The sequence below is a fragment of the Patagioenas fasciata genome, chromosome 13, assembly GCF_037038585.1.
Source record: "Patagioenas fasciata isolate bPatFas1 chromosome 13, bPatFas1.hap1, whole genome shotgun sequence".
Classification (NCBI taxonomy): Eukaryota; Metazoa; Chordata; class Aves; order Columbiformes; family Columbidae; genus Patagioenas; species Patagioenas fasciata.
This window is the reverse complement of record NC_092532.1, coordinates 8,656,559-8,675,863: the sequence shown is the minus strand read 5'-3', so window position 1 is coordinate 8,675,863 and position 19,305 is coordinate 8,656,559. Positions and strand designations below refer to the sequence as shown.

Sequence of the window (19,305 nt, the reverse complement as noted above, 5' to 3'; positions counted from 1 at the left end):
TTAAAGATGGAAATCAGAATAACCAGTGAAATATTGAAAAGGTAAAATGAGAACAAAATGGCATTTGGCCAATGTTTATGAATTACAGAATATGATCATGAAATCATAAAAATAACCACCAAAAGGTAAATAAATTACCCAGCCTACTACTTATTTTCATGTACAGTTTGACACAAAAGCTGAAGCCATGAATGATTTATACCTGTTTTAACAATAATACTCATTTTCCTGAAAGATGGTCAGCACTCAGCTGCTGTGGGCACCGTGCCAGTTGTTGAAAGGTTAATGTCTCAGCAGCAATACATTAAATTATGAATTATACCAGTCCCAAAATGGAAGGTTATTAGCTCAGTATGTTTAATTAGCCTGGCTTGAACTTTGCCATCTGCTAGCACTGCCCATCACTAATGCGTGGCCATGTGGAATAGGAGGGTTGAAATCAGATGCCAGGAGCAGGAGACCGTCCATGTCCCATGGCTGCCTGGTCCTGGAGCTGCTCGGGCTCCGGTGTCCGAAACCCTTAGTAGGCCCCAGCGCTCTGTTGTCCTCCTGGGAGCAGCCAGGCCAATCCCCAACCCCAAAACGTGCCACACGACCTCGCGGAGCATTGCAGGGAGCTGGGAGTGCGAGGAAAACACACCTTGTGTGCTCCCGAGTCCTCAGGGCCAGTGCTGCTGCCACAGTGTCTGACTGACGTCTGTCGGTACTTGTTGGAGTTGTGTCCTGGTGACACCACAGACCTTGCCATGAGAGCAGCAGCAGGACAGGTGAGGACGCAGCGCCTGCCTGCACACGGAATGTGCCCGAGGGAGAAGAGCCCTGGGCAAGTCTGGTGCGGTGGCCCTGGCAGCGCCGTGGTCCTGGAGCAGCCATGGTCCTGCAGGCCGGCACGGGGCAGGAGCAGTGGCTCATGCTGGATGTGTTTGCACAACACTTCTTGCCAATAACTGCAAAAGGATACAATATTTAGTTTTTCAATAAATATTTAAATTTCTCCTCTTTCCTTATTTTTTTTTAAAGGAACAAACAGTGAATTCTATTGGTTTTTCAATTAAGATTACATGATACTTTTAAAATATGGCACACTAAGTATTACCATAAGTAATTATTCACCATTATTTTAGGGTGCTTTGGGGGAAACTGTGTGTTAAAACTCTGATCAGAAGTGTGCCCTGGAAAGCAGAACTTACAAGCATGGGGGAAGAACTGAAGCTGTAAGAAACCAAGCACCATCTTATGTTTAATTCTTCTTTTTCTAGGTAGGACAACCTTGCTAAGGAAGAAAGGAATTTGGACAGACTTAACATACAGCCTGTGCAGCTTCCACTGGCTGGACACAAAAATGAAGAGAGAGTTTATTCATTCCCATCCCAACGCAGCCTCCCAGAATTAAAAGACGTTTTAACCTACAAAAGAGACTGGGTCAAACACGCATCAACTCCAAGCTGTCTACTTCAAGAAGCCCATTTGATTCCTCTGGCTATCAAGTCTCCATGTTTCTGTGTTGGATGTGAAAAGTAAAGAAAGATTCTGGCAGAAATTAGAAGGCATCCAAGTCAGCATAAGAGACGCTACCAGGTAGAGGCTCAATTCCTTTTTCCTAATTTTCTTACAATATTTATTTCTTCTCCTCCCCTTGAGTTTTTGCCGATTCCCTGTTCTTCACATTAGTAAAGCTTCTGTAGTTGTACTTCTGGAGCAGGTGGCACGGTTGGAATATTGGAGCAATATGTATTAGGGTAAAACCTGCAGACAGAAATAGAAAGTAAATGGAAGATGAATTGATCAGAGGAAAGGCAAAGGAGGGAGGGGATAAAATACAGGGAAGGAAAGACAAGAGTAATACCCCCGTATACTACAGTAATTTATTTTTTTATATGGTGCCCAGGGTCTGCAGTATCTGTTTTACAGAACAAATAGGAAAAAAGAGTTCTTGGCCCCAGACAGCCAACATATTAATTTATAATGTGACAGCCTGACGAAACAAGGAGTCAGGCCGGTGCGATGAGGAATAATTTAGTGCTCGTGGAGCATAAGTTACTTTACTTTGGTATCCGCACATGTGTATGCCATCAAATGGAAGTCTCTTGGTTTTGTAATAACTTACTGTAGCAGAAAAACATCTCTGTCGGGAAAGTCCTGAGCCAGGGGGGTGTCTGAGGGCAGGGGCAAGTGTTATATCTGGAGGAGCAAAGCAGCTGCCACCTCCACAGCCCGTGAAGGGAGCAGAACCCGAACCCAGCCCGGCAGACCCCGCTGGGCTGTGGGGACGTGGCGGAGAGGAGAGAAGGAAGAAAAGGGTCAGGAGGAAAAACGGGAATGTTTGCTCTGAGCCATGTAAAGCTGGAGTTTCTAACAAACCATCCAGACGGGACAGCAGGAGACGACCTGAAACACGTGTGAACAGGAGAGGGTTCCAGGGCAGCGCAAACCTGCCACGACCACGGGACCAGGGGACCAATAGCAAAGTTGTTCTCTAACACAGTTATTGCCACTTCAATTGCAGTTTTATTCCAAAAGCAAATTCCAAAGTTTTATGTCCATAAAGGTTTAGACATAAACAAGAAAGAAGTCAGGAAAGCGGTATGTACTGTATAAACAGTTCCACTTTGTAATTAATGCTGGAGATCAGGGGAGCAGGAATAGCTGTGCATGTGTGGTCATTCAGATTTACTGTTGGTCTTATTAAAACCTAGTTCTGCAATAATTTTATGCCCAGGTAGGGGCAGAAAGAGAGCAGGATGCCCCCAAGCAAGCCATAAATAGTGTGGTGAAGACAAAGCGTTTATTACTTAGCTTCACAAAGGCTCTGTAAGTGCTCTCCCAGGGTATGTATACTTGTACCCCAGATGCCAATTCTGCAAATTAGCATTATTTCTCAAAATACTATGTAAACAGAAGTCATTTGAATACTTGATTTCATCAGAGTCCCACATGGAAACGTCAATATCTTTCTTTCCGTTTTGTGGTGTTAGCAGAGGTTTTCACTGCCTGTCTTTTTATTTCTCGTGGAGTATTGTTACTGATGAAAATACCTGGCAGGGTATTTATCTTTACAGAGCTCATTCTGTGGGATTTTGTCCCATGTCATTGTCCTGTGCTCTCTTGAGAGCGACTCTGGGGCACAAACTTTCCCATTTATCCCTGAAGTGTGCTATTTTGAATCTTCTGTTTAATAGTCTAAATTACTATGCCAAAAGTTATTTTATGGCAGAGACACATGGGGAATTTCAGGGATTTGAGATCCTATCAAATTAGCTTTGGAATGTCCCTTTTTCGTAAGTAGAAAAGCCACCAATAAGTTCAGCTTGGGTTTTGCTCATGGGCTCTTATTTTATAATTGTGCATCCTACAGCTGTAAGTTGTTTGAATTTTAGAAACTTCCACAGTTTTTAAAATCCATTTTTGTATTGCATTTTCTGTAGATCCAGGTATCTTAGTTAATAGGGTAACAGTAAAATAGGGTGAGGAAGACCCATAAAATCATCTTTAAATGACAAAATTGTTTTCCTAAATAAAACATAACGTATGAAAAAGGGAATATTTCAGGATTGTCCAGGGCTAAAAGCAAGTGTTGCACTTTAAGGGTGCCTGTCTCTCCTGTTCAGTGGGATAGATATAGACAATTAATGGTGATTTTTGCAGGATATTGGACTATAACATCTTTACATTAGAGAAGCTGCCACTAACCAGGAGGCAAGTGCAAGGAGGTGCTGCATTTGCTGGGAAGCTGCTGCACTTTTCTAGCAGCTAATTTATTTTTTAATCATTATTGTTTGGACCTGCTGATGTTTTGAATTGCAAGAGTTAATTCCATAGAAACAGGAAAGGAAAAATGGGCAAGCAATGTGATCAGCAGTGCACTGTCAATGGATGTGGCTTCATGGGGCTCCACGCAGCCATTGTCTGTGCATCTGGAAACACGTGAGGAGAATTTTCGCCAGCATCACCCCTTGCATGCTCAGCTCTCTCATGGTGAAGTAGTGTTAGTCCCATTAGTCCCACAGGCCAGGAAGATAGGACAAAAAGCAGAGGAGCGAGTTTTGAAGTCCACCCCCATGTCTCTTTGTCTTTGGGCACTTTTCGTGTACCCGTGTGCTGCTCCGGCTGGTCCTGCGGTGCAGACGCCGGGTCTGTGGCAGCGCTAGGAATAGCAGCCGGGCCCCTGTTCCAAGTCCCAGATTCTCAAGAGTATTTTTAGGCACTTAATACCATTAATTTCATACTCTTTTTGGCCAAGGATCTTAGAAACAAGATCATGCTTCCTCCTGAAATAATTTTAAAAAAATCATACTTATGTGCTCTTGGACAGTTTTTCTTCAGGGATCATGTACAGTTTAGCCTTATTTAGGAACAAGGGGCTTCAGAATTAGTTTTGGAAGAGTTCAGCATGGACTGTGCTTTTGTGCAGCCTCGAAGTGTGACTAATGATACCGAGGAGATGGTGCAGAGTCTTTGTGTTCTGCAGGACAAGCAGTACCTGTTTGAGAGGGGCTCTGGCAGAGGGCACTGGAGGGCTTCGGTTAATGGCCGTACACTTCAGGTTCCTTCTTTGCTGTCTCTGAAAGGCAACATTCTGCGTGTCAGTATCCCCTTTATTTTGGCTGCAGCTTCCTTCTCTCAAACACAAAATCTTTTACGTTTAAAGATTTAACTGCTAGTCTGCTCTGAACAATGGCAAGACCATTGTTCACTGATATTCTTATTAAAATGACGCTAGGACACACGGGGCACTCAGAAGCTCCAAGGACGTGCCGTGAGCTGGAGCTTCTCCAGCTGCAGAGGTGCAGCCCTTGCTCACACCAGCACGTTAAAGCTGACTGAAAAGGCATAGAGAAATACATTGACTCCTACATATGATTGTATTTCTGTTGTGCTAACTGGGCAAGCCCAGTTCAAGCCCTGATCCTGCATCCTTCCTCACAACGTGCGCAGCTTTGCAGGCAATGGCAAACGGTTCCCATCACAAAGTGCAAACGCCAAAAACGCCAAGTCAGGCAAAGACAGGAGAGCAGCACGAGCAGCAAACTGTGGGCGGCCAAGGTTATCCTTCTTTTTTTGTTACACACTCCAAGATTCTGACAGCTTTTGCTGTGTACCCTGCACCCCCTCGTTCCCGTTTTGCTGGTCCCACGCGTCTATGGCCACGTCAGCCCACCTTGCTCCCTGTGGACAGCCACTCATGGGGTGAACGGAGGAGCAGAGTGTCTCTCAGCGACAACTCTGTCGCTACCACGGGAACAGGGGGTCTTGAGAGGGTTTCAGGGGCTGCTCACAGGGCAGCCGGGGGCGGGAGCTGGGGGGACAGGGAGGAGCACGGTGGGTGAGAAAGGCCTCCCCACGGTCGCGCTGTGGGGCTGAGGGGCTCCTCTCCCTCGCTTCATCCAACTCCGAGTGGTAAACGTGCTTATTACAGTGCTAATGTCCTGCAAGTGGAATCCTGCCTCCAAGTATGTTAGGGTAATGAGCTCACACCTAACTAATGGAGACTTAATAGAGTTACTAATAGGCTGCCTTTTCCCCCCACGGTTTATGACCCGCGGGCCGGAGCTGTCAGGGGAGGGAGAGGCGAGAGGCCGCGCTCAGCCCATGTCCTGGCTCGGGCTGCAGCCTCCAGCCTGTGCCTGGCAGCCAGTTTCAGGGACATCATCCCTCCACCTTTCTGCAAGGAAAAATAAACAGTTTGAGGCTCCTGTGTCTTTATTAAACATTTCCTTTAAACTGCATACTTTGGCTCCCTGCCCAAATGCACCAAGAAAGCTTCCACAGAGCAGCTCAAGCCCGGAGCTCCGCTGCAGGCTTCCCGGGGTAAATAACCCCCGGAGGAGCCAGCACCTGTGCTGCCGGCTGCGGCCCACACCGTCCCTGGGGCCACTGGCTGCCCCAGGCCCGCCAGGAGAGGCCGATGCAGCCGGACGGGCTCCCCACACCGACGGCACCCGGGAGCAGCCCTGGGGAGGAGGGTGAAGCAGGCGAGGAGCCGGCAGCGCGGTTTGCCCGGCTCCACTCTCAGCACACAGACGCGACGTGGCAGCGAGGTGGGTGGGGAGGCGGCTGCGCCAGGACAGCGAAGTTTGTCCAGAGCCGTGGGCTGGGAGGGTTTGAGTCGTACGTGTAAAGGGGGTCGGGAAGCTGCTTAGGCTGGTAAGCGAAAGCAACTGTATGTTGAAGGTTGTAGCACCAGACAAATGATACACTGGTGTTAAAGACGTGTGCTTCACCTGCCGTCGGCACTGTGGTTGCCAGCCATCGGTGTGGGGTTGAACACGGGTTCTGTCCCTGAGGGCACGGTGGCCGCCGGCAGGCCCCGGCGCAGAGGGCAGCGGCACGACAGGCCGCAGGCCGCGGTGGACAGGACAGCGTGGCTGTGAGCCGCTCAGGAAGCTGCAGCAGCGCTGGGCAGCCCCGCGGCGCAGGGGAGAGGCCGCGCAGTGTGGGCTGGGGGCCGAGCGCGTGGGGAGGGGGCACGGCAGCGGGTGATGTCAGCGTTTCCTTCTGGATCGGTCATGTGCGCTTGCCAGGTAAACAGTCTAGAAATAGATGGGAGGAAGGCGGCGGATGGAGCGTGCGGCCAGGCTGGAGGAGCTCTGCCTTCACCCTTTCCTCCCCGCTGCCGTCCTCGCAGGCGGCCTCCCCTGCCTTCAGCGGGAGCAGCGAGCGGAGACGGGGAATGCAGAGTAGTAGAGCAAATCCTCATCTCTTCTGTGTCACAGCTTTAAAGCACAGTTCCCGCTCGGAAAGCCGGTGCTGGCAGATCAAAGGAGGCGGTTTGTTGGTTTTGCAGGCGCTGGTTGCAGCAGCCCTGCATCATCCTCACTGGGGGAGCCCAGGCGGGGCCGCTGAGAGCCCTGGGCAGGAGGCAGCGGGTCCCCTGACCGAGGGGCCGCGGCTGCAGCCGGGCTGGCTGAGCGGGGCTGGGCTGGCTGAGCGGGGCTGGGCTGGCTGAGCGGGGCTGTGCTGCTGCTCCTGGGCTGGGAACAGGTTAAAACCCAGGCGTTCGTGGCAAGCGTACAAGCTGGCTTACGTCTCGCGTGAAGCGTTCCCAGCAACTGAACAACATGAGTTCAGGTACAGAAAGCTCCGCAACGTGCCAAGAATATTCTTAGTTTGCTCTTTCCTCATTCACTAGAAATGTGCCTTTTCTGTGACGCCTTTCAGAGCAGACTAGCAGTTAAATTAGTAACTACAATAAAAACTACTTGTGATGGTTGGAGACGGGGTTTTCTAAATCCCCAGTCATCCCAGACATGACACGTGGACTGAGCTGCCCGCTGTGGCCAGCGTCTGGCCCCCCAGTCCCTTCCCTTGTCATTGCTCTCAGCAGAAGTAGCACCCAGCACTGTGTGGGCTCCTGCCTTGCACAGGGACCGCATCGTTTCCAGGCGGGACAGGGTATTTTTTTCAGGCATTTTCCAGGCGAGATAGTGTGATACTGTGCATCATCTGTATGTCCTGTGTGGAGGTGCGGAGAGAAACCGCAAGGATAGAACGCTGGGGAAAACACCCTCACGGCTACTGCCGATGACCAGGTGCCTGCTCCTCCCTGCTCAGCTCTTTCCTTTACCCCCAGAAAACAAAGCTGCCGTCATAGCAAGTCCCTATAAAATGCAAGGCATCCTGAGTGCAGAGATTAGTGGTAATTTTACAAGGACTCAAATAACGTTGGTCTGCAGGGTGCAGCACTGCCTTGAAAGGGAACAGCAGACATTTCCCCTGGAAGCAAGTTTCCTCTTTAGAGCAGTTTACGGCCGAGGCGCAGTGTCAGATTGTGGCACAAATATACTATCAGCCTTTGGGTTGGAAGACAGACATTTGATACCTCTTTCTGCTGCCGAAACACGCTGCCCAGACACGACTCCCAGCATGGTTATTTTTTGAAGCATTATGTAATTGGATTGCATGGTCAGTAGTGCTTCCTTAACAAGCCTTTCAGCAAACCCTCTGCCTGCCGCAGCCAATCCTCAACCCTTACATACACACTTACTCACGCAGGCTCAGTCTGGAGTAAACTCGCTGCTAAATACAGTTAGAAAACAGATGAAGTGGGCTCGGAATAGATCATCCGCTCCCCGTGCTACGTGAGACGCGGTGTGGCCAAGCCCTGGGCACCGCCGGTGTGAAAACGGGGTCATGCTGGCACCTCCCGGCCAAGGGGTCGCTGGCTGCCTCCTCTGCCCTGTGCCTCTCTAACGGGAAAAAACAGCTTTTTGGAGCACGGACAGGCAGATGAACCTGGTGCCGGTCCCGGTGTCCTGCTGCTCTCTTGCCCTTCTGGGGTGGTCCTACACTTTGGGGACCAGCTTTGGGAAACCTCTCCTCCTGCGCTGGGGCCCAGAGTGGTGCTGGGGCGCAGAGCGGTGCCAGGGCCTTGATCTGCTGGGGTTTGGTGTGAGCTGCAGTGCTGGATGAGGACGCGATTCCCCGGCCACCTTCCTGCAGGCCGTGCCCGCCTGCAGCATTGGCCGGCCCCGCGGGTGCTGCGCAGGATCTTTCCTCCTGGCCAGCCCGCGGTTACAGCTCTGCTGAGTCACGGCTTCCTGTTTGTGATTGCTGACTAGTGGCAGCAGTTGCAGAAGCAATAAGAGATATTAAAAAGTGTGAACTTCCACTGGGACCAGAAGATACAATTAGGGCTGTGCCAAGAAATGCACTGCAGTGAGCTGTTGTGTAGAGGGATGCGGGGCACCGCAGCCCCTGTTGCCTTGCTGCAGGAACATGAACATTACCAGCCTTTTCTCAGCTCTGAACCCAAATAAAAATTGCATTTGACTCCTGAAGCTCTGGCCCTTGTCCATGCTCCTCCTCAAGGAGTCTGACCCAGCCTTCCAGTCTGGTCTCCTCTACCTGCCGCTGCTGAGACATAGAGATCCTTGTTTCTTGCTTTCCTCTAAGACTGATTCTCCACGGAAAGCCTACGTGATGCTGTGTAAAAGGGGCTGCTTTAGAAGGCGTGCACAACCGTAATGTTGTTTCCATTCTTTTTTTTTAATGGGAAGTATCTCTGGGGAGAAGCATGAAAGTACATGGAGAAGGTGCTCTTTGATCATTAAGATCTAAATGCGGCATCCAAACAGCATGGCTGTTTCTTCATATTATGCTGAAATTCATCTTAAAGTGCTGCTCCTGGGTGGGCGTTTTCCTGTGTCTCCTTCCTCGGCTTGAACATTTGGAAGCATTGCCAACAGTTTCATCCCCAGCGCTGCTGATGATTGTCTCCAAAAGTTGTTCCTCTGTCCTACTGTTTACTGTATTTCTATCATCAGCCTTTCAATTTGTATTTTAAATCCATATTAACGTTTTAGCCGTATTGTTAGAATATACGTTCTGGTTATTTAGCTAAGCACAGGAATTAGAGGACGGTGCTCTGTGGACTGTGTGTCACTGGAGGACAGAAAATGTGCTTAGGCTGGTCTTTTCTGGATTGAAACTATAGTAGTTTGCAGCTAAGAAAAAAAAACCCTTTGCTTTTGTACTGGCATTAGACTGATATTTTTTTTTTAACCCTGTGACAGACATAAGGCTGAGGACTGGCAGAGAGACCATACGTTAGGGGAGGAAAAAGAACACCCCACAACCTCAGTTATTTCAACAAATACCAAAAGTGGATTGAGAGTGGATGAAGAGGAGGAGGAGGCAATAGTGAACACACAACACAGTTCAAGTTGGCAAGGAGCCCCTTCTTGAAGAATGTAAGTTTAACCTTTAGCATTCAAGTGTCTGGGCTTAAGTGTCATTATGAGCAATACTTTCCTGCAGCACAGCTTCTCCTGCCTGGAGGAGGGTTCTGTGCAACCTCATCAGTTTTCCCCTTTCCTTTATGAAGTATAAAAATATGTATTTCTGTCTGCATGTGCTCAGCACAGTTGCTTTTAGCAACAGCGCCCGGTTTGGCAGAGCCACGGTGGCCGCTGGTGGCTCCGCTGCAGCCGCGGCCTGGCCAGGCCTATGCTCTGCCAGGCTGCTGCTTGCTGCCTGCATTAGGTTGAGGGTTTCATGCCCCAGACCGACCAGCAGAGCCAGCTGGCTGGGACAGGGGACCCCTGAGCAAACACCTCCGCGCCCAGGGCCATGGGTTGGCCGGCACCAGCGATCGCTGCCCTTCCTGCTGCCTTGGTTTGGCTGCAGGAAGAAAGGGAGAGGATCTGCTGGTGAATTGCTTTGGCGAGAAGCAAACTAAAATGAGGAGGAGGGAGGGATGGGCCTGGTATTGTCATTGTCGTCATCGTCCGTCCTTCCCCCGCCCAGCGATAATCTCACCTTTTGATGGAGGCAACATAGAAAAAAAATTAGAGAGCCAGCAGCAGACAAACATCAGACCTAGCTGCAAACGGACAGGCTAGATGTGCCCCCTCAAATCATCTCCAGCTGTAAACCACTTCAGGGCTGATAGAAACCACACGCATCCCAGGCACAACCCAATCTGCAAAGCTGCATTCCAATAAAAATGCAGCACGGGTGTACAAGAAATACTGCCCGAGATTCCCGGGCTGGGTGCTGGGCTGGGAGAGGAGCCCTCGTCCTCCAGTTGGGCGCCTGCTGGGGCGCAGGGGGAGCAGCGGGCCCCCCAGCCACCGCGGAGCTGCCCGGTGCTCGGCTCCCTGCCCAGCCCTCCTGGGGCACACGGGAAAGGCGGCTGGCAGTGCCGGCCGGGCTGGCTGCAGGGTACATCGCTGCCATCACAGCCGGGAAGCCCAATTTCAATAAGCGTGCCTCACATCCGAGGCTGCGCTGCAAATGTCAAATGTGCTTATGTTAAATACAGGTAATATTTGGAATGTACGTTTGAGAGCATGATTCTTTCAGATACCTTGTCTGATGAATTTTGCATCTTGTATTTGTGATTTTTCTATGCCAAGAAGTACAGGTTCTAGTGGAATAAGAGCATGTATTTATAAAGAGGCAAAGATGAACTATAGCAAAGACGCTATGTCAGATCAGATTTCTCACTGCTTACACTTAGGTTTTGAGTATGTGGTTACTATATAGTACGTACAGCTGGTATTGGTGCTTAGTTACTGAATAATTTGATGCAGGCTTTTCTGCAAATCTCCGTCTTAATTCTAAAATAATTTGGAGCGGAAGAAGGCAGACAGGCTATTTTCCAAGGAGTATTTGGAACCCGACTCGCACTGAAAGACGAAAGATTTGCAATGCTGTCACTTGTTCCGGCCCACGGGGGTGACTACGGGGCTGCGCCAGCCCCTGGCCGGGGTCCCTGCGCCGCTGGCTCAGCCTGACAGACCCGGACTAGCCCCAAGATAAGCCAGGGTGGTTTAGTCACCCTATTGACACACTCTGAATTTGGTGGAAACTACCCTGTAAAACAGAATTCTTCTCAGAGCTGAAACCATTTTTTTTCTTTCTAATTCCGTGGGAACTGTAATTTTATTTTGTAACTTATTTCTCTCTCTTTTTTTTTTTTCTCCTTTTAAGATGGTTCCCAAACATTTATTGTGGGATTTTTCATTTAAAATAGTTTTCTAGGGAAATTACTGTGACAGTGATTTAATTGTTTAATTTAAATCTGACATTGATGACGACATAAATACAATAGGCATGAGGTGATATAGGCATTAAACAAGTGCAATTGTGGAATACATCCATAGAGTACTCTGAGCACACAGAACAGCTCACAAAGAAATGATGTTCAATATTTATCAGGTTAGTGAGTCCTAATTAAATGCCAAGACTTTTTTCTTCATTTCTCTAAAAAAGCAAAGAAACATATAGATGTATTCCAAATGTTTATTTCCATTGCAAACACATCTGCACATATTGTGTTAAGGCCTGCAAAAGCAGCAAATTCCTATGAAAAATCTGCTGGCTGACTTCAGGGTATGTGGAGGGCCTGACTGCAGCAGCCTGGCCAGAGGTTCGGAGGCAGCTGGAATCACCCACGGATGTCCCATCTCTCCCGGGGGCTACAGTAAGTCCAGCGACTACCAAATGCATCGACAGGTTTATTTTATTAACTGAGTAAAAGCCCAGAAATACAGTGAAGACAAAAGAAGAGAACAAACGTTCCTCTGAATATGCCCCTCAGCCCAAATCTCTCCCACACCCTTCGGTGTGTTTCTAGAGGAATCCAGAGGCCCCTCCAGCATCCCCCACGGCTCTGGGGATGCAGCCCCTGCCATGCACCTCGCGAGCGGCCTCCAGAAGCAGCGCGGGTTGTCTGGTGAACCCGCAGCAGTGCGGCTCTACAGCCTCGTTCGCTAAGCCCTGCTGCATTCTGCATCCCAACAATGAACGCGCTGCTCTTGGAATATCCCTTTCCATGCCTCTTGCTGGGCGTCTTTAAGCGGTATCAGATCGCTTCTGCAGCTCAGGCAGCCCTTTGCAATCAGTCGCTGCTGATCATCTGCCCTTTCCCCCTTCCAAATGCCTAAATAAATGCATCTGCTCCAGCCTAATTCATCTCAGCCTTCTCCCTTCTTGTATGCAACTTCAGGCAAACAAACTTTCTATATGAAAAGAGAGCTTACCTGGACAATGCTTTGAGTATGAAGTAATAAAAACTGATAAAGCCAGACATCCCAACTCTAGTATAGGGATTTGATTGCAAATTTCCATTGCAAAGGAGCAGAGGGAACTGGAAATCTGACAAATGCCTTCAAATTAACCTGTGTTTTCACAATGCACGCTGTGTTTAAAATGAATGGCAGACTTTATCATTTGGAGCTCCTTCAAGGACTCCGGCCTTCTCCGCTTTGTTCTAATTCTTTGGAAATATTTCCAAGAAGCACAAAGCTACATAAGTGGATGATATTATGGAGATTTTTTTTCTAAGCAGGATTTTTTCCCCCCACAATAATTTTTAAAGCCTGAATTTAAAAAGATAGCCCGGAACTTTTTCCTTCCTGCATGGACACATCGGTCCTTCCCGTGCAGTCGGCCCCGGCCCCTTGGAGCGTGCTGGGCGCAGGGGCAGCGAGCAGCCCAGTGCCAGCCCGGCCCGAACGCCACGCGCTCAGGGCTCCTGAAATTCCCCGGTCCAGGCAGAGCCGGCCCGCTCCACCGCAGGACAGAGCTGCGCCGGGGCCACGGCACGTTCCTGGGGCAGAACCCAGGGAACCAGCGCCGCTTGCCCCTGTTTTACATGCCAAAGATAACAACCATCTTTTCTGAAAGTTCATCCAGAAAGCCATATGTGCTGCCTCAGAAAAGCATTTTGCTTCAAAGTTGTCCCTCTTAATCTGTACACGTTTTTACAAATAATGACTTTCTTTTAAAGCTCTGGTATTAGTTCCATCTGTTTAAAATAGCATATAAATGAAGCTATATGATTCTACGTGCAAATATATCAGATATGCTGGAAGACAAAAAAATAGGATTAATCTAATAATTCAACTGTGTCTTTAACAAGTTTCCTATGGGAAAAATCAGTCTTATTTTCCCCGCAGATCTGATACTGAGAGCTTCTTTCTACTAAGCACATTAAAAGCTATTTGAACCAAAAATCCTATCTATGCATGTGTAGAGATACATATATAGAAACAAGAGGCATCCGTAGTTTTATAGAAGAGGCTGTATCAAGATTTCCAATTAAAGCAAGGGTAGTCCCTTCCTGTATTTTAGCAACTGGATTATATTTTGCCTAGAACAAAGAAACCTTAAGGGAAGTAAATTTTCTGGAGGAGAAACGCGTGCACCTATGTGTTTGAATGCTGTACCAAACAAATCCTGTACAAATTATTCCTTAATTCCTTAGATTTATTTTGGTATTTGCACAGCAGTTTATCTGGCCGGTCCTGCACTCATCACTTGTTCGGTCCCATCTTTTCACACCACATCTACCCCTTGCCAGCTCTTTTTGCACCCTGGCAGAAACGGGAACTCTTCTGCTCCCCAGCTGGTTGCATTCAGGACGAGAGGGAGCCCCTGGCACCCGCCCGGGCTGCGGCTCCTGCTCCCCCCAGCCGCGTCCTGCCCTGGCCAGACGGCAGGAGGGTGCCCTCGGACTTGACCCCGCAGCAGCGCCTGCTCTGCTGGACCCGGCTCCCAGGAGGTGGGGGCTGCGGGGCACCCCCCGCTTAACCCCTCTGCTCCTGGGCACCTCTGACCCAGCCCCACTGCCCTCCTCCCTTTGGGGGCACGCGGGATCACCCCGCGAGCGGGAGAGGACGAGGACACAGGAGCAGCGAGAGGCTGTCGCAGGAGGGCACAGCGCAGCACGGCCAGAGCCGCAGAATCGCCGAAAAGGAGGACGTTTGGTTTGTGTTAACTACTCAGACAGATGCACTTCGGCATGTTTGCATTTATGGAATCCATATGTTGTCATGGGAAATGAGAGGACAGCAACACCAAACTGGAATTGGCGATGCAAACGCAAAGAAAACGTACACGGCTACCAGGCGCTGCGTTTGCACATGTTCTTGCGAAGGTGCCTGATCCTGGAATATCGACAGTTATTAGATTTCCTTGCCACCTTCTCCACATTTAATTTTTCTTTGCTCTGCAATAAGCGTGTATATAGGCAGCCCCCATTCTCAGACCGGTCTACCGGATCTACAGCCTCTGGTTAAACATGCACTTCTAAGTTATACCAAGTAGGAAGAGACACGGGTTACTTTATTCTTGCCTCAACTTCAACATCAAAACACGTTTGTTCCATATTCAGCAAGAACAACAGTTACGAATTACATGCACCTTTACAGATAGCGCACCAAGCAGCCCTGAAAAATCCTACTTGCCCCAGGGCTTGTAGGTTTTGTTTTTGTGGTTTTTTTTTTTTTTTTTTTTTTTTAAAGGGAAGTAACGTTAACAATTATTCTTCTATAATTCTAGACAAACATATTTTGAGCAGGGATTGACAGTTTTTTAAGGGCAGCTTTTAAAGTCAAGCTGGTAACGTACTGGAGCCTATCCATTTAACAACCCATAAGAACTCATACACAGCATGCGCATTATAACAGTACCCATCAGTGCTGCATTTAGAATATTCAAATAACTATGGTACATATTAAACCTCAATTCTTAAAACCCATGAACATCTTCCAAATGTAAGATACTTCCAGTAATGTATCAACTAGGACAGCCCTTCCAATTTCCAATAATCTGTCCTCTGCTTTCATCCCCCCATCCCACTAAAAGGACTTGTCAAAATTTCAAATGACTACCCCACATTAAGAAATACGGAAAGCTTGATACATTTCATTGAAAATATTTACTAACAAACATGCAGTTTATTACCTTTCAGTATAAAATACATCTACATTAAGGATCTCCAAAATGGCAAAACTGACCGCAACTGCATTCCTTGTTCAATGCTATGAAACAAACCAGGAACTTAATTATTTGAGTTACTATTAAAAATTAAAAAAAAAAAGAAAAAAAGAAAAAAAAAAGAAAAAGACAATTTGAAAAGCTTCTTTAGATTTTCAAGAGAGATGATTTAATTCAGCTGCATTGCTGCCAGTAATAAAATAGTCTCTTACAGAAAGCTGAAGAAAACATATTCCTGAAGCTTGGATAGAGGTTCTTTACTGGTTCACTTCCTCCTAAAATTCCAATCCCACGTTCCCAGCGATCATCTACATTTTTCACCAGGGCTGGAATGGGGAGGGAAAAGCTGCTGGAAATAAAAATTTTAAATAATAAGCACAGATGGACCCAAACAGAAAGTGGAAAATGTTACCGTAAAGCTAGAGAAATATTTATTAAATCAAAGCAGAGGTTCTGTTGGGACTGGAGGAATGTTGCATCCTTTCCTGAAAAAAAAAAAAAAAAAAAAAAAAAAAGGAAAAAAAAAGAAAAAAAAGGGGGGGGAAAGAGGAGGGAGTGGGGGGAGAAAAGAGAAAGCAAGAAAGAAAAAAGGCAGAGGCACAGCCGCCTCCTGGAGTTCCCCATTGTCCGGGGCTATAGAGAGCCCCAGAATGGCATTAAACTCACAAAAGGCATATTGTGCAGGGGACAAAAAAAGCCCCTTCTTCTACAATAACTTTTAGCTTCTTATTTTAGAAAATGACAAAGCTGTTGCCAGCGATGGCTGGTGAAACCTGTAGCCCGGCTCCCATCGCGGCTGGACGCGGCTGTATTGATCCGCTGTCCCGCTCGGAACGGCGGCCGCAAAGTTTGCACGGGAGCGCGGGCCGGGCCGCGCCGCAGCGCGGGCACAGCGCGGGATGCTGCGGGGCCGCTCCGCCGCGCTCCGCGCCCGCCCCGCGCCGGGGCCGCCGCCGGGGCGACACAAAGTTGCGCTCGTTGCCGGCCGCAACTTTCCCAGCTCCTCCCGGGGAAACTTCGGCGCTGGCGGCGGGGGTCGAGCTCGCCTCGCCCTGCCCTGCGCGGGGCGGCGCGGCCCCGCCCGGGGCGCGGGGGCAGGTGGCCCCGCGGAGCGCCCCGCCGGCGCGGAGCGGAGCGGTGCGGAGCGGAGCCGCCCGCCGGCCCCCTCCCCTGCGCGGCGCTGCGCGGCAGGGTGCGGAGCGGCGCCCCCCCCGCCGCGGGCTGGGGGCCGGCCGCTTGCCCCAAGTTTCGGTGCGGCGTCGCCGCCGCGCTCCCCCCGCCCGCTCCTGCTCGCTCGCTCCCTCCCCCGCCGCCTGGGCTGAATCTTATTGATCCAGAAGGTGGCTAATTAGCCCTTCCCGTCGTGCCTGGGTAATGAGGCACATGCGCACTGCACTAATCAGCCATTTTTTGCAGGAAACTAATTAGCAGAATAAAGATCCAAAGAGTTTTTTTTCTTCCCAATCATCAGATCTGAGTCCGGGCGCTTCCTGCTCCGGCGACCGCCAGCCCCGCCGCCCGCTCCGCGCCGCTCCGCCCCGACCCGACCGCCGCCGCTGCTGCTGCCGCCGCCCGCGGCCCCCTCTCTCCGGGGGGCTGCAAACTCCCCGACAACGATGCTGCTGCTGGGCAGCGGCGGCGGCGGCGGCGGCTCCCGCTCGGCTCCGGCTGCTGCCCCCGGCTCCCGCTGCTGCTGCCCCGGGCCCCTCCGCGGAGCGCGCTCCTGCCGCCGCAGCCGCCGCAGCCTGCATGGGATCTGTAGCCCCCGCGCCGCCGCCCGGGATTAAAAGCGCCGCCGCCGCCGGAGCAGCGACCGCGTAAGTGGCAACTTTTCTGCCCTGTCCCCCGCTCGGGCTCCTCCTGCTCGGGGCGCCCGGGCTGCTTTGCATGGGGCTGGTCCGGCCCCCCCTCCCGCCCGCTCCCACCCACCGCCCCGGATCCCCCAGCAAACTTTGTGCCGCTCGCCGTCCCGGAGCCCCGCCGCCGCCGCCGGGGACGCGCAGGTGCCGGCGCCGCGGGGGCCGCTGCGCGCCCGCGGAGCCCCCGCCCCGCCCGCCGGCCATGGCCGCGGGGCGCGGAGCGGGCGCGGAGCGGCGCGGCGCTGCTCGGCTTTGTGCGCGGCCGGGCGGGCGGCGGGGCGCGGGCATCGATCGGCGGGGGCCCGGCCCCGCGGGGGCTCCGCGCCCAGCGGCCGCCGCGCGTGGGCTCCGCGGAGCCGGCGCCTCCCGAAAGCCCGCAGGGGCAGGGGCGGCTCGGGCGGCCCCCGGGGCTGCCCCGCGGGGCTCCGCGCGGTGACGCGCTGGAAAACAAAAGGGCGAAGAAGTGCCGAAAACTGGCCCGGCCGCGGGGCGGCCCGACCCACCGCCCGCCCGGGCCCCGCGCCGGGAGCTGCCCGAGCGGCCTGGCCAGCCAGAGTAATTCTGATTTTTGTTTTCCGCGGGCAGGCTCAGTTTTGGGAAGAATGCGGCTAGGGGGATGGGAGAGGTGAAGGCAGCAAACGCCACTGTAGGCCGATCCCCCCCTTCTCAGTTTCAGTTTTTAATTACTTAATGCTGAATCGCACGGCGCTTATCTAAATATTTGCAAATGCTCTTTCCTATTGATTCCTCTGAATAAACTGTGCTCCTCGCCCTCGGAGGGAAGGCGATTCGTGCTCTCCTGAAACTAACCCTCCAGAGGAGAGTGTGTTTGTGTGGGGGACACATACGGCTGTATGGCTGTGTATAAACGCGGATGTACGTAGCACACACACACACGGGTTTCTTAGTGTGAATTATTTATAATTTGGCTTGCGTGTTTTTTTGTGGTTTTGTGGGGTTTTTTTAAATTGTTAAACTCCCTCTGCTCTTTTTTAATTTTTAATTTATTTTTTTTTTTAAATTATGAGAAAGGTCTGTTTCTCTTTCAAGCTCTGGGTATGTCCTGTACTTTGTGCGGATATGTAACATATACGCGTCTCTTCGTCGGTCGTCTGTCTGTCTTTCTCTTCTCGCTCCTGTTTAATATGGAGCAATTTTCTGGAGGCTCAGTGACTCCCTCCTTAGGGTCACATTGAGTTCGAATCCGTCTGAAGGTGCAGGAATCCTGCAAAGGGGGCAATAAGAGAATAGAGAGAAAGGGGTCAAGTTGGCTGCTTAGACGCCAAAACTCCCACAGCTGCCTTTAAAAATATATATACGATATTTTGCTTTCCTCGCCATATTATAAATTGTAGCCTCCCCTTTCAGGTATTTTCTTTACAGCTTTTGCCTCCCCCTCCCATGCCCCCCCTGTTAGGGGAGAAGGGGGGGAGGAGGGAAAATAAAAGGAAAAGAAATGGGGGGGGGGGGAAAGAGGCAAAAAAAATAAAACCCATTGAGTTTAGGCAAATAAGGTTTGGTCTCCGTATCCTATTACAAAGCACTTTGAATATGCAAGACATCACACAAGACCAGTTATTCCAGTTACGACAAACTTAAAAAGAGAAAAAAAGAGAGGCATGTTTAGATTATAATTTGTTAGAGCAAGAATCATATTTAAAACTGTCTTTTAAATTTTTTTCCAGCCTTGCATTGTCTCCAGCCTTTTTCTGACGTCTAGATTTTTTTTTTAATATTATTATTATTATTATTAAAATCTTTCTGTTGAGTTTAGGAAGACTGCTGCGAGCAACACATTTTCTGTATTTTTGTTCCTGTATCTTGGAGGAGAGTTGGCAGGGATTTTGTGGTTTGCAGTTACACAATATGTTATCATGTTTTTAATCACTAAATCATTGCAGTGGTTATAGATTTACAGTCTTAGGGTATTACGGAGAGGAGCAGCGCAGCTTGCATGTACGGGAACATACGAGAGCATGCAGCTAACATGCTCGTGAACTTTGCTGTTAAATTGTTTCCCGGCCGAGCTTTGGCGCAGAGGAGAGCGAGCGTTTTGGCATCACCCCTGCACGCACTTGAGGAAAGTTTGCGCACCTCTCCCAGCCGGGCAGGAGCTCCGATGGGTGTCCTGCGCACCCCGTCCCGCGGTGCTGGCGGTAAGCGGCGGGTTGGGGGGGCAGCTGGTGGGCCGGGGCTGCCACCTGCGCCGGGCCGGGGCCGG

General features: G+C 50.4%; 1 protein-coding gene and 1 long non-coding RNA gene across 5 annotated transcripts in view; one reads left to right on the top strand and one right to left on the bottom strand.

Moving 5' to 3' along the window:
- Positions 1-19,305, top strand: part of ZFHX3 (zinc finger homeobox 3) — a 547,783-nt gene that overhangs the window by 388,350 nt on the left and 140,128 nt on the right. Inside the window, exons 1-3 of one of the 4 annotated variants that reach the window (XM_065847943.2) lie at positions 5,759-6,038; positions 9,513-9,689; positions 16,697-17,042. The gene's annotated coding sequence lies outside the window, so the exon portion shown is untranslated. Of the gene's footprint in view, positions 1-1,259; positions 1,579-5,758; positions 6,039-9,512; positions 9,690-16,696; positions 17,043-18,831; positions 19,241-19,305 lie in introns of those variants that run through there. The other 3 variants (XM_071814502.1, XM_065847947.2, XM_071814503.1) reach the window with 3 other exon arrangements.
- On the bottom strand, positions 1,572-16,303 carry LOC139829083 (uncharacterized). Its single transcript, XR_011741328.1, has 3 exons — positions 15,193-16,303; positions 4,481-4,561; positions 1,572-1,746 (listed from the first exon to the last, which is right to left on the bottom strand). It is a non-coding gene; the product is annotated as an uncharacterized lncRNA (long non-coding RNA).